Source organism: Xiphophorus maculatus, chromosome 23, assembly GCF_002775205.1.
Source record: "Xiphophorus maculatus strain JP 163 A chromosome 23, X_maculatus-5.0-male, whole genome shotgun sequence".
NCBI lineage: Eukaryota > Metazoa > Chordata > Actinopteri > Cyprinodontiformes > Poeciliidae > Xiphophorus > Xiphophorus maculatus.
This window is the reverse complement of record NC_036465.1, coordinates 3,872,235-3,886,610: the sequence shown is the minus strand read 5'-3', so window position 1 is coordinate 3,886,610 and position 14,376 is coordinate 3,872,235. Positions and strand designations below refer to the sequence as shown.

Genomic DNA, 14,376 nt, shown 5'->3' with positions numbered 1-14,376 from the left:
TGCAGGTACGTGTGTGTTGCTGAAGTTGTATGACTAATTGACAGGGTAAGTTGTTGGGTCCAGGTCAAATGAATGGCTCCTCCCCAAACTGCAGACTCTGTAGGAATGTGAAGAACCTATTCTTTTTTTGTTGTTTCTTGTTGCAAAGGATTTTCTATTTGACTTTGAAAAATTAACACAGCTCATATTTCAATTACTTTTGGGGGGATTTTTAAACACAATTTTATTCAAAAACATTTGCTTTTTTGCTTTTCATCACTGGTTGCCATAAAGAACTTTTAAAAAATGAATAAATACATTTATATAAATGTCCTATTTTTAAACGACTTTTACATACAGATTTGTATTTAATCTGTGTTTTTCATAGCTGGTTTCTGATGAGAAAATACAATTACCAAAACATACAGAGTCCCCATAGGCTGCCTGAGGTGTGCAGATATTCCAGAAAGATCTAAAAAACTGACAGGTCTGGGAAATGTTAAGTGGCCCCTTCACTTTTTGTGGTTTGAAAACATTTTAACGGTTCTCCCACAATAACAACAGTAACAGTGTCACAGACACTCACCGCTTTTATAGAGCTTGCCGTTGCCCCTTGGAAGGATTGATGCGTCACCATAGAAACACTGACCCGTTGCAACATGGGCTCGGCCTCAGATTTATGGGTGTTTTCAGCTTGTTACAGCAGATTTATCATCATAATAAAAAAGAACAACAGTCTGTTGAAATCATTAAGGGGAGTCTGGAAACTCTGGGTTAAAGGCAAAGGTACGGCAGCGGCAGCAGAAAAATAATGTTGAAATGATAAACTACAAACATTCGGACGCTAATAAAACCATCTCTGTTTCGTTCTGGAAATGATTAATTACTTTTTATTTCTACAGAGAGAAAACAGGCAAAAGAAGAAAGTAATTTTTTGTTTAGCTTAACAGCTAAAATTTAGGTTTTTTATCATCATGAGTCTTAGCAAATACACTCATTAAGTTTTCTCTAACAGGTGTTTGTACTGAAACATTTAATTGGTAACTGAGCTTAGCAGTTTCTCCTACGAGCCTCGGTCTCCCTATTTTCTTTCCTCAAATTCAAATTGGTCCTGATTGCTTATGATTGCACATGTGATGAAGCAAAGATATTCAAAACCCCAAGATTTCCTCTGGCATGTTCTGATGTTATTTAAGACTTCTTCAAGAATCCTGGTGGAAGGCAGAGAGGAATGGTCTGCTATTAGAGATGAAGTCATTAGCATTGTGCACTGATAAAGACAGATGACTCGTGGAAAGTGGTGATGAGGAGTTGGAAGGGTAGGGGAAAAAAAGCCTGGAGCGTGATGGCCTGACTGGTATTTTAAGAAGGACATCTTCATTCCTTCCTGCCAGAGTGAGTGATCTACCTCCATTTGCCATGGTAGCGAGCCGCCTGACCCTGCGGGGGCAGTCCGGCCGACTGGCCCTTCTCGGGGGCAGCGAGCAGTGTGTCCCTTAAGCAGGCTTGACCGACCTACAGTCACACTCTCTGCGGTCACGCCCTGGCCAGAGGGATTTGAGATGTGGCAGCATAATCAATTTCCATGATTCATGATCACCCCAAACGGAGGTCGTGCTGAGCGACTGGGCAGCTGAAAGAAGAGAGCAGACGGGGAATGCTGACAACAGAGCTGAGTCCACTGCCATGTATAGGAGAGGCGACGCTCTTCCTCAGGCTGCCGTGGGGTCAGGTCTTCCTCTTTGCTGAGTAACTACATCGATCCCAACACAGCAATTCTTGTTCTAATCAGCTCCAAAGAAAATCTGCTGAACAGACTCAGGTTAGGATTACAGAGTAATGATTTTTTTATTTAGCTTCTTCACAAACTTCACAAAAGTTTTCTGTTAACTTCAAGTAATCTGCATTTTCTTTTTTTTTTTTTTAGCAACAAAACGGCCAATAGCAGGTAATTGCCAATTTCAAACTTTGTTAATGGCCGTGTATTGTTGTTGCTGTTTTGGTAGCAATGAGAAAACATTTACAAAATTTATTTTTCTAAATTTTTAATTGTTGTTGTGTTTCAACTTATTTGAAAAGTCATTTTCTTTTTCTGTTCTCTGGTAAATTGTTTTATTCGCAATTAATTTTAAAATTTGCAGAATAGTAAAAAACAATCTAGCTTCTCACTTTTATTCTGTGCATATTATAGAATATAAAAGCATCTCATCTTTGTGACCCAGAGACCTTGTAAAACCTTAGGTTTGTATTCTGGCAATGTGAAGATCTGTCATATGGACAGATCTTATGAAAGAGTGAGGAAAAACAAAACACTGATCATTCAAGTTTTCCAACTTATGTCAGAAGCTAATTTCACCGTTATTTATTCAGTGAATTTTGTTTGTAAATTCTTAATTTAATAAATTGCGATGAGGCCATAAATTCTGAAACTCTAACAAATTATGTATTTTTTACAGATCTTACACTTTTTTTTTTTTTTTTTTTTTGTGTAGATAATGTTGCAAACACAAATTTGTAATAAAAGGGAAACAGGCATATTTTTTATCTTGACCCCAAAAAACAACAAATTATATCTCAAATATAAGTATACTTATATATAAAAATAACTATTTTTTCACAGCTAATTCAGTAAATTTTAGTTGTAGGATCCTTGGATGTTTGTAGCTTTTCAGAGCTGGAGAGACAATAAATCTGGTTATTGTGTAAAATGTATGTTTTTACTTTTGCCTAATAACAAATTAATCAAATTAAAAATTAAATCTGAACTACAAGGTTTTTATTCAAAGTTTTCTTATGCTGTACAAAAACATTTGTTTAAATATCATATTTTATTCTCATTCCATATGATGCATAGTCATTTGCACCCCTTAGTTGTTTATTTGGTTATCTTCATGTTTGCATATCAAGATAAACAAATAAATAACTGCACACATAAATTATGCAGGGATTGAACACAAAATATGATAAAAAATAATTCAACATTCCAAAAAAAGTAAAATGGAAGCTGAGTAAATACACAGAAATAAACAGTGGGACATTTTACATGACATTTACATGCACAAAATACACATAAACAGATATATAAATAACAATTTTGGAAACAATTTCAACTATAGAAATGTTTCAAATTACAACAATTAACCCTAAGTTGTGTTTCAATCTGAAGTAATCATTTCCAGAACTGTTAAAAATAAATGCAAATTTTCTTTTGCTTGTTTGCTTTGTGCTGCAGCAGGGTGGTGCTGGTGTGATTTATCTCACCTGTCGTTGTTCTGCCTTTGATGAAAACAACAACTGTGGTCGACGTTCTCACGGGGAAATTGGAGAGAGCTCTTCTTAGGTAACTAGTTTAACTGCTGGAGAATCAACAAAGATATTAGTCAGTCACATGAGTTAACGGTGTGACGTCTCACACTGTAAACAGCTGTTGGAGTCATATCATGGCAGTCATGGCGGATTCCAGACCAGTTCACAAAACGGCTTCCTCTCTCTCGTATCATGTTCAGCTCAAGCCACCAGACATTTTGTTTAGTTTGTTTACATATAATTGAAAAATGAAAAAGAAAAAAAAAAAAGGAAAATTAGCAAAACTGTTTTTATATCGCATTTAATTTTTTTTATTGTCTTCTTTGGGCATTTTACCTCTGATGTAACAGGCAATTATGTTATATCTCTTATTTCTAGTTTTACCTAATGCAACGACTTGGTTGCTTCATTGGTCAACTTAACTAGTAGCTTAGGTTAAATGTAAAAGGAGTTTTTGGAGTTGTCATAATATCTACATTGTTATGTTTGAAATTTCTGCTGAAATGTACAATGGTAAATATAATGTCTTATTCCAAATCCAAAAGTCGAACAAAACATCACATCATAGACATAATACTCAGAAATAATCCTGTCATAAATAAACACCTGTTAGCTGACTGCGTCTAATGTCACACTCCCTCTGCATTTGTTTGTCCAGCTATCAAGGTCATGGTCCTTGTCCTATTAGCAGGCTATGGCAGCCCTGTGTGCTCTATATGGAGAAGGTGGTGATGATTGTGCTTATGTGTGGGTGGGGCATAGAGACAGAAGGCAGGGCTGAAGCTCAGGAGTTGAGATGTCTGCCCCTGAGAGGACAGCAGGAGGTCGGCCTCTCCTGCCCAGACGACCGCTGACCCCCATGGAGACAGTCCCGCTTCAAGTTGCTGCCGGGTCTCTTTGAAAACATCCTCGGCCCTGCTTGAGTGATTGGCCATATGGGCCACTGTGCCATCCAGGAATCCCCCCACCCCACTGTGCAAACGTGGAGCTGTGGGAGACGAGAGGAGGAAGCTTGGCAATCTCCACCGAGAACCGTAACACAGACGTCTGGTCTGCAGTTTACCACAGCTAGGTGCAGTAATTTCTAGTTTCCCAAAACTGAGTCTGTTCTTTTTCTATTTACTGGCATATTAATAAAATAGGAGCCGATTTCAGGATGAAGTAGATGGAGCATCTTAAACATTGGTAATATGTTTATATGAATGGACAACTTTCTCCTCTCTATAGAGTTTATGGTGGGTTGGTTTTTACCTTTTTTTTTACCATTTGTTGTGTCATAAAGACCACAAGATTATCATGTATTGAGAAGAAAAAATACATCCAATTCTTTTTCCCATACAGTGTTTTTCCATATTTGCATGCTGCACTTTAAAAAGCTGGTTAACATATGGGTGAAAAGAAGATTTTAGCAAAACTGGGAGTGTGAAACAATAAGATAAAAAATACTGAAAAAAATCAAACTCGTACTACTTCCAACTATTGGCAATGAACTACAGTCTGCAAGCTGCCATATTTTTCATCTGCAAATTATATTTTTTCAAGGCTGTCTATTCTGAACTATTCTGAATCTAGCACAGATTATTTTAGATTGATTGTTTGGCTGCTTGCATGCAGTTACTGTCTTCTGTGGTCAGTTAGTTGGAGATCAATAGCCAATTGACCCAAAGCAAATACAAACTAATATAATTTACTACAAATAAATCTTAGTGGTGTCTGATAATGTGTCATTGTTTTACACGAAGAGAAGAGCCACTGACCTTCATTAACTTTTCTAACATGGGGACTGATGGCAGGAGGTTAGATATATTTATATGCATCTTCCTGATTTCTAGACCAAATTCCTTAAATTTATTACACTGGGTTTCAAAAACTTCAGATTCTGAACTATTTAGGGAACAAAATATTCAACCTCCAACTTACCACAAAATTCCTCCTAGAAATCAGTTTTAAATGCTAATGTTTACCCACAGTGAAGACTTTGTGTTCTTTTTGAACTTAGTTTGGCCACGAGAGATGTAACATAGACCCACCATATTTAAAATATTTTGGAAGCATAGTTGAATTTTAGGCTAGATCATGTCAAGGCACTGTTCTCTCCTTCCACCCAGCTCACATGGCTAACACCCTCAACATCCCTCTGTGTAGGCGGTGGACCCTTTTCAGGGCCAAGGACCAGGACTCAAGTATTGACTACCAGGGACTGTGGAAATAAAGGTGACCCTCTGCCCCAAGTCCGGATGAAGTCCACCAGTTCCCATGATCTTCCTGTATGGAGGTTTCTCTCTGCCTCAAATTGTGTTTGGTTTGCTGTTCATAACTATAAAAAGGATAGGCAGAATAATAAAGAGACAGAATCATTTGCAGAAGTGAGGGTCCTGCTGTAGTTTCTTGCAGTAAAGAAATAGCTGGTTCAAAAACTGATGGCGTGTTTTTACAGGTCTGTCTAAGCTGAGACTCTCAAGTATAGGAAGAGGATAAGGATCATCATCAAAAGATTGAAATCCCAGATATAAGAGATTGAGATGAGCTGACTCTGTCGGATAGGTGAGCTCAGTCTATAGGACTCTGCATGTTCAAGCAGAAGTTATGAAATCAGTTGTCACTGTCACAGCTGCATTACCAAAATTGTATCAGTTTGTTGTCAGCCTCAAATCTTCCACCCCTTTTTGTCACAACCCCCAATGCAAACGTTTTGTACCTGCCCTCTGCATCTGAAACTATTGTGTGATTGGTCAGAATTTCATGGGTCTGTTTGTTTATGATGGAAAAAAAAACCAAACTACTCAACTTCCAGAAACTGGTTTTTCAGCCAGAAAGCAGGATGGATAGTTTTGAGAAGCGCTTGTTCAAGGTCGTGAGAAAGTACATACCATTGGACCGAAACACTGAACTCCCCCAGTTTGCGTCTTGTCTGACGCAGATACAAAAACAGAACAAAAAATATAATTAAATTGTGTAGGGGATCAGCACTGTGAAGTTTGTCTGTCAGCTGTTCTGCAATTCTTGAGAAATTAACAAAATATCTTTTTGTCAAAAAATGTAACAAATCTGAACATTTTGACTTTTAATATGCAAGGAAATTTATGAAAAGTTGCTCATTATGCTTTATAATGAGCCTTTGACTTTATGAACAAATCAGATTTGGACTTTTGAACATGATGTTTTGAACCCCTGATCTATATTTTTTTCTGAACTATAGTACAGCAGACAGAGCTTTGAGAAATATAATTTATTCACATATCAGTTTATTTTGAAATTCCACTGATGGCAAAGCTGCTTCCTTCTGTTTGATTGGTTGATCATGTGACCATTGTTCCAGATAAACACATTGTGTTAATTATCGTTGTTTTCATACATTCACTTCATGATGCAGTACTCAAACCATTCAAACATTATGTTTATATTTTCTTTGCTTTTTATAAATAAATGTATTAATTCTACAGAGAAATGTGGAGTTGTCTGGACACTGAAGGTTTATTATGCTCTTTAAACATCAAAACCCTGCACCTGCAAAACATTGGCCCATATATCTTCAAACCGAAGTGTCAAGACTTTTAATAGTCGATCCTGCAGGAGGACCAGAAGTTCTTTGAGTTATTCATAACAGCTGAATCATGAAGAATGGTAGAATCCTTTAGTGGGATTTTCATTGTTTTATTTATACCTGATAACAAGGATCATAAAGGTATTTTGTGGCTGATGCCGGGCCAATCTTCTTGTTCTCTCATAGGTTTATTTCACAACACTTTATGCCGCTCCTTCTGCTCCGCAAAATGAGATTTCATCAGAGTTGTAAATCTCCATGTCAGGGATTTTCTTTGATTTTTTTCAATCCCTCCTTCCTTCACATCTCTCGCTCTCTCTGTTTCTTCAGCGCATGACTGTGCAAAGCCTCAGAGGCTTATTGGCAGCAACTGAAAAGGCAGAGGGGGTTAAAATGAACAAAAGTAATTTTACGTTTATGGGTACAAATTTTCTCGCATTTTGTTGCAGTTAAATGTTTTGGCTGCACATTTGCCTCGGTGAATGGAGAAGGTGGTGGGGAATCCCTTGGAAATTGCAGGGGTTTTTTTTTAGTTCTCATGCTTTACTTCACACAGAGTTTTATTTATGAAATCACCCTCCCATATGGTTGTAGTTGCTTTAAGGTTAGAAAGTACTTTCACCCAACTTCAACAGATTCTTTTTCAATTTTACTTAAGTCAATGCCAGCAGGTGGAGTCAGGGAAATAAGTGCTCTGTTAAAAGATGTGGTAATGGTGATAATCCCAAATGTCATCAGATAAAAGACAAGCCTTTTTCTGCTAAATTATATAGAAATCAAGTGTATCTACTATGCATGAGCCTCTTATGATCACACAGCACTCTCTGGTAAAGTGTAGGGTATGATTTGTGGTCGTCTTCAAAGTGCTGGTGTGAGGACTCTTCAGCGAAAAAGGCTTATCCATATCTCTCCTTATTTCACAGGTGTCAAACTTCAGTCCTCGAGGGCTGCAGTCCTGCAGTTTTTAGATGTGCCACAGCTACAAAACACTGAAATGAAATGTCTTAATTACCTCCTCCTTGTGTAGATCAGTTCTCCCAGCCTTGCTAACGACCTAATTACTCTATTCAGGTGTGGTGCAGCAGAGGCACATCTAAAAGTTGCAGGACAGTGGCCCTCGAGGACTGGAGTTTGACACCCCTGCCTTATTTGATCAGGCCCAGTTCAAAAACTATGTTCCAAGTAAAGCCTGACGCCTCTGTGCTGTCAGACACTACAGAAGCTAAAATAACTGACAACTAAACATTTAACATTTCTTCCTAATAATGCATATTTCACACCAGTAAAATGTGTACAATTCAGCAGCACAGACTTTGCTCATAGAATCATAAAATAAAACCTTCTCTGCTTGAAGAGAAGATCTTTGTGAAGAATCAGCTGTTTCTCTTTTGTAATCAGTGCAGACTGATTAAAGGCAAGTCAGTCACAGAATCAGTTAAGTGACTTTAACATTGTTGGCTACAGCATTGCACTCTGTGCTAGTCCCTAGTTAAAACATGAATGTTTTAATGCTGCATCAGTGTTACAGCAGGAGCTAAAACGTGATCCTGTGATTTACCTGCACTTTCAAACAGGTCTCAAACATTTGGAATTGAATTAATTTCACACACTTATTTCCAAACCTGCCTGCCATCATCCATGTTCATAAGTACACCGTTAAGTGCTTATTTCTGTTAATTGTCTTTACCAAGTTAATTTAATTATCTTACAGCTCTTAGAAAAAAAATAAATAAATTGTTATGTCCAATCATGAGGAAGATTGCTGACTTGACATTTACACCAACAAAAAAGCTGACTGTTCATTGCCGAATGCAAGCATATTTATTCATGGAAATTTGAGTGGAAGGAAAATATGTTGGAGAAAAAGGTGCAAAAGCAAAAGGGATAACTACAGTCTTGAATCAAAGCTTTTTCAAAAGTTTGGGGAGGCTGACAAAACACTGTGGTGCTTAAAGAACCACATGCAGACGTGTTAAGGTCATGGGCTACAAGGCAAAATCCTTGTGACTAGAGACACCAAGCATCTTACTTAGGCTAAAAAAATTATTATTATTAATAATTTATTTATCAACTCCAAACTAAGAACAGTCATCTACCAGGAAATTATAGATCAGGTCCTGCTTCATTCTGATGACAAGATGCTTTCATTTTCTAATATGAATTACAACAACATTTAATTCCCCTATGGGATCAATAAAGTATTTTTTAATGTAAATTTGAATTTCCAAGAGGACTTGGCATCAACCCACACAGTCAGAGGTACCAGGAACTAACATAATCACCAATCTAGAAAACCTTTTTCTCAGAAGTCAACATCTTCTGCAAAATCATCTTAGCTCTTCGATCAGCAGTAAAGTGAAACACTTAACACCAGCTTGACAAAGGTCATTAATTTTGTCAAAGTCTTAAGCAGGTGCTGGAAAAGCAGATAATGTGGGAAAAATCCAGCTAAGGAAATAAAGGCCAAGAGAATAAAGGGAATGAAGACACTTTTTTCTCAGACAAACTTCAACCTTTTACTCCCTGCTAGACAGCATTGTCATAAATTATGCATCGTTAAGGTTCTGAATACCTTTTGGCACCTACTTCAAAAGAATTCAGATGTTCTGCTTGTTAGCTTCAGATTTGGCATGAAGAAAGGGGCACGTGGTACCTCCACATCTGGATGCCAGCACCTTGGCTGATATTGAGACTTTGTCTCTTGTGACATCTTTATGATCACATGCTGTTACCCATTGCACCCATTGGGTTTTTGGCCATATCTCCCACAATAAACCTCACAACCTTCACCCAGCCTCCCTATCACCCAGGGATCCCTCTTCTAGTTAACTCTGACGGGAATGTAAAACATTTGAAGTGTCTTTTGATTCCAGCCCTTTGCAAACGTTGCTGCTAAATGGAACCTTGCAAAGTTGGGTGGAACCCATCTTGAGCGACCTGCAGAGAAACCAGCCTACACACCTTGTCTTCATTACTACAATAGAGTCCTTTTATGATGTTCCCCTATCAATGAATCTATCTCGCCTTTCCTGATTTATTGTCTAGCCCCGCGGTGGCCCCTGAAGCCTTTGACCTCCTTAAAATCTGCCTCTGAACAAATGGCAAGAGAATAAAAAAGAAGAGTGTTGTGTAATTGTTTTTTTTCTCCTTACTTTTTCAAGTGTTGACTCTTGCACATACAGTATTTCCACTGTTACCTTCTCTGCAGCAGGCTTCACTTAGGAAACCGTCCACATTGTAGGCTTTGAACAGGTGCAGAGTGGAAACTGTTAACCAGGAAGGCTGCATAAACACTCAGCAGGCTGTAAGACAAAGGCCTGCTGCTGTTTTAATCTCCCAGAAGTATGGGAACTAGAATAAGGAAAGTGGAAATATGAAAAATGTCTTCACCCAGAGCTAAACTGGCTTCAACTATAATTGTTGAAACTAAAATGTTTTGAATCTTCATTAAAAAATAACCTCCGTCCAGATTTTAATGTATTTAAGGTCTAAGGTGTCTTCATTTGGTGAGGTTGGTCAGATGCCTGCCTCCCTAGCTGTTGGCTTCTATGAAGGACTTTATCTTCTTCCAGACATTGTCAGCTGATATTATAATTGCAATTAGAAACAGGGAAAAATATCTTATAGTGTATTGCCTGAAGAAAATGCAGAAGGGACCAATTTACACAAAGTCAGTTATGATAGCCTACACAGTTCTTTTCTAACAGACTTGCAAAGGCCACTTATCTCTAGTCAAAACAAGAGCTAGTGTTTTATTTACACAATTGCATTTACTTTGATGCAAGGCTTTTGCATGAATGATTGTCATCCAATGAGAGTATTTGTTGGTGTAGGTTAGATTAGGTTAGGTTTAAAATTACCAACATGTTTATTTTGACTGGAAGTAATATTAATGTTTTGGAGTGGCCCAGTCAGAGTCCAGAGTTTCATAGAGAATCTATAGGCTAAGCTATTCTAATGCTTCAATAAATGTTCATTTTATGAGGTGAGGTGTCTTTTTCTTACTGTGGCCTTCAGCAACCCTGATGAGAGCAGCTGAGAGATTAGATATAAACTAAAATTTAAAACAATTTTGTATGTCTTCTAGTCAAATATTTATGTTTAATCTATTAACTTTCGTGTTATGTATTTATTATTTTATTGCTGTTTAAGTTATTAATCTTTGCTTACTTTTATACGTTATAAGAATTTTGCTCCTTACAATTCTGGATAAGGTCTTCTGAAATAAAAAATCTGAGGTGGCTCCATCTATTCAAAGTCCCAACAGCAGACAGGACATGTCAGAAACATGGGAGGTTGGGGATCTTTGGCTTAGTGGAGCAGGACAGCGAGGAGGGGCTGACAGGTGACAGACAGGTTCATTGTGAAGCTATAGAAGATGGGCATATCTGGACTTCCCAGAGGCCATTGGTCTGTTCGAGTCCTTGGGGCTTCATGCCATCGCTGGGGGCATCAAGCATCTGACACTTAAGCACATGGCCATGTTGATAGGTTGTCAATGCCAGAAGGCTGGAAACACTCAGGCATACTAAAGCAGCATGAACACAAACAAATGTACATAGATGAGTTTGCCTCACATATTTGGATGCACATCTAAATGCTAACTGCAGAGCAGAAACTGCAGAAAAGAGGGAAAAGCTTAGACAGACAAAGGAATGCGAAGAGGAGATGGAGCGCATTCCCTCCAGCTTTGACAGGAGAAATAAATCATTGCAATTATGGGCTGGACCAAGTAAATGGGGACAGGTCAACCTTATCATTTCCAAGTTCAAGGTGTTCCTGCTCATCTGAGCCAGCCAGGCGCTGATGCCAACAGACCATGGTTGATGACAGTGATCTAAATGTGCCATGGAAGCCTGTGAAGTGTTTGGCTCAAGCATGGGATGGTTCCCCCAACTGGGCAGGTATCGTCACATTGACTCAATGTTGGCATAGCAGTTTAGTTGAAATATAGCAACAATTTGAGCTTATATTTTGTTTTTTGACAACTTTCTTCACTCATATTGTAATTTTTGTAATACAAAACAAATAAGTGACTTGAACACAATTTGACACAACTGGTACCTTTCCTTATCTTAAGCAGTGAGCATTGGCTGAAATATATAAATAGACATGATTCTACTCTAAAACCAATCAGCTCTCTTTTTTGTCTCCACAGTGCCAGACTGTCTGCATGTGAGCTCAGAAGAACACGGCTAACACGGAGCGCTACGTTTATTTCTTTGTTTCTTCACCTCCTTTTGGTCTTTCACCACCACCATCTGACTATTTTGCTTTTATTCCCTTTCATACTTGTGCCCCCCCCCCACCCACCCCCTTTTTTTTCTCTCTCTTGTGGGTGGAAGTAGGGGAGCTCAAGACAGGGGGAAATTGGTGTAATGAATTTAGGGCACTCATGCTTGCTGAGGCGAGCCTCCCTTGGCTGCTTGTAGCCATTAATCTTCCGCACTCTGTCAGACCAAAATTTGCCCACAATAGGCAAAGGGGGAGCTCAAATTGACTACCAATTACGCGCTTGTGAATAAAGGAGATAGAGAAAGGAGGGAGAGCACAATATGGTTCAGCTGTAACGTTTATTTTAACCCTGTGAACTGTGCAGGAGCAGGAAGGTCTGCGGATTGAGTTGTTGGCGTGTGCGTGTATGTGTGTGTATGTGTGTGTGTGTGGGGGGGGGGGCGTGTGTGGGTGTGTGGGTGTGAGTGGTCAGGGGTGAACTGTAACTTTGACTACATCGTCAGCCATCTCAGGATGTGGAAGTTATTCACCTCCACTGAGTGTACTACGTATTTGATTGTTTCATTCCAGCCTCAAACTGCTTTATAAACCTAATTTTTTACTAATGTTTTCAGTTAATTTATAATTTTGTTTTGTATTGAAATTGATATCAACCACAATACCAATTACTCAAGCTTACACTACTGTAGTTATTTGCATAAAAGTAAGATGAGATTCTCAAACTTTTTTTAAGCCACAAAATATTAACTCCATTTCACAATAAAGTTTTAAAGTTTCCACAGTGATCATGTAAAGGCTTCAAATAAAATACTCCAGATATATATTTTTATTTTTTATAAAATATATATTTCTCTCTGTTTATAAAACTCTTCATCTTTGTGGTCTTTGGGATTATTATTATAGATTGTTGTGATATTGATGCTGCACCAGAAGGTGATGATAATTTGAAGGTTTATGGCATAAAAATTAAAGTGAAGGGGATTCTCACCCTGACAAAGGAAGTCTTCATAAATCCTAAGTTTTTAACAATAAATCATGTTTTAAATCTTACCTGATTTGGGAATTTGTCACAACTGGTTTACTAGCTTATGATATAAAATAATGTACATTTTCCACTTATTCTTGACTGGAAGGAATTTGGTTTTGTGATTATAATAAATACAATTTATCTGCAATTAAGCCACTCAAAGTTATTCTGATCTGATCAGAGTTTATAAATTGTAGTACTTTATTAGGGTTGAGTGCTTCAAACAGGAATCACAGCCAGAATCAAAGAAATTTGGGTGTAGTGTAAAGAAGAATTAGAATTAGCAAATTATCTTAAATGTTAATACTGTAATTTAAATGTTTGCCAACATATTTTGACAATTTTTGTCAAACAACTAAAACTGTCTGTGCCAATGTAACAAAATTCAATGTAAATCTTGGTTGTAGTTTAGTTTTAACAACGTTTCCTTTACTGCTGTATGTATCCAACATGTATGACCTTGTACTCATAGACATAAGTCTAATTTCAGTGGATGCTCAGAAACACACACTGGATGCAGTGTGTGTTTGTTTAAAACACCCTTGAAATAACACTAAACTAAGGTGCCAAAACCCTTTAATGTGTGATTCCCTTTTCAGCAAAATTCAAACATTAGCATGATTACTGGTTGTGATTATATGAGCTCTTGTGTTTATTGTATTACCCAAAAGAACATGACAAGAACTAATAAGTTCCTTAATTGTCTCTGAATTCATTCAAGCCTAAATTTGCTATCGGAGACATCGGCCTGCACACTTGGAAACCATGTTTTCAATAAGATCGTTATATGAATTCTCCTCCCAACATGTGGTGGAAGAAAGAAAAAAAAACTTGACTGGACACTGGAAGATAGATCAGAAGTCTTAATGAAGTTTGACTTTCAGGATTAGCAAACTCAGTCCCAGCCTGCTTTGAAGATAGACTCAGTTTGCAATTCCAAGGAAAGCTTTCACAGCTAAAACAATATATTTTAAAGCTGATTGCTCTCACTGCTTCAGTGTGGTGAGAATTAGCACAGGACATGCTGCTGGTGTTAAACATGACAGAACTGAAGCTCAGACCCCTGAAAGCCCCCAGACAAAAAACGTTTGAGAGTGTATTCATTTCTATCGATGCATAACGCTGCATGGTGTTTATGATGTAAACTGGGGCTGGAGCTCTGGAAATCTTAACATCTAGTCTTAAACTGCAAATAAGTGTGTTTTAAGTCCAGTTTGAGTTTTTCTGCAGGGATCCCTAAATGCATGCAAACATCAACGCGTCTTTGCAGACACACAGCAGAGTG

General features: G+C 37.9%; 1 long non-coding RNA gene across 1 annotated transcript; it reads left to right on the top strand.

Moving 5' to 3' along the window:
- Window positions 1-1,275: 1,275 nt before the first annotated feature.
- LOC111606937 lies at window positions 1,276-3,546 on the top strand. The gene is made up of 3 exons (XR_002752280.1): window positions 1,276-1,801; window positions 1,907-1,927; window positions 3,212-3,546. It is a non-coding gene; the product is annotated as an uncharacterized LOC111606937 (long non-coding RNA).
- The last annotated feature ends 10,830 nt before the right edge of the window (window positions 3,547-14,376 follow it).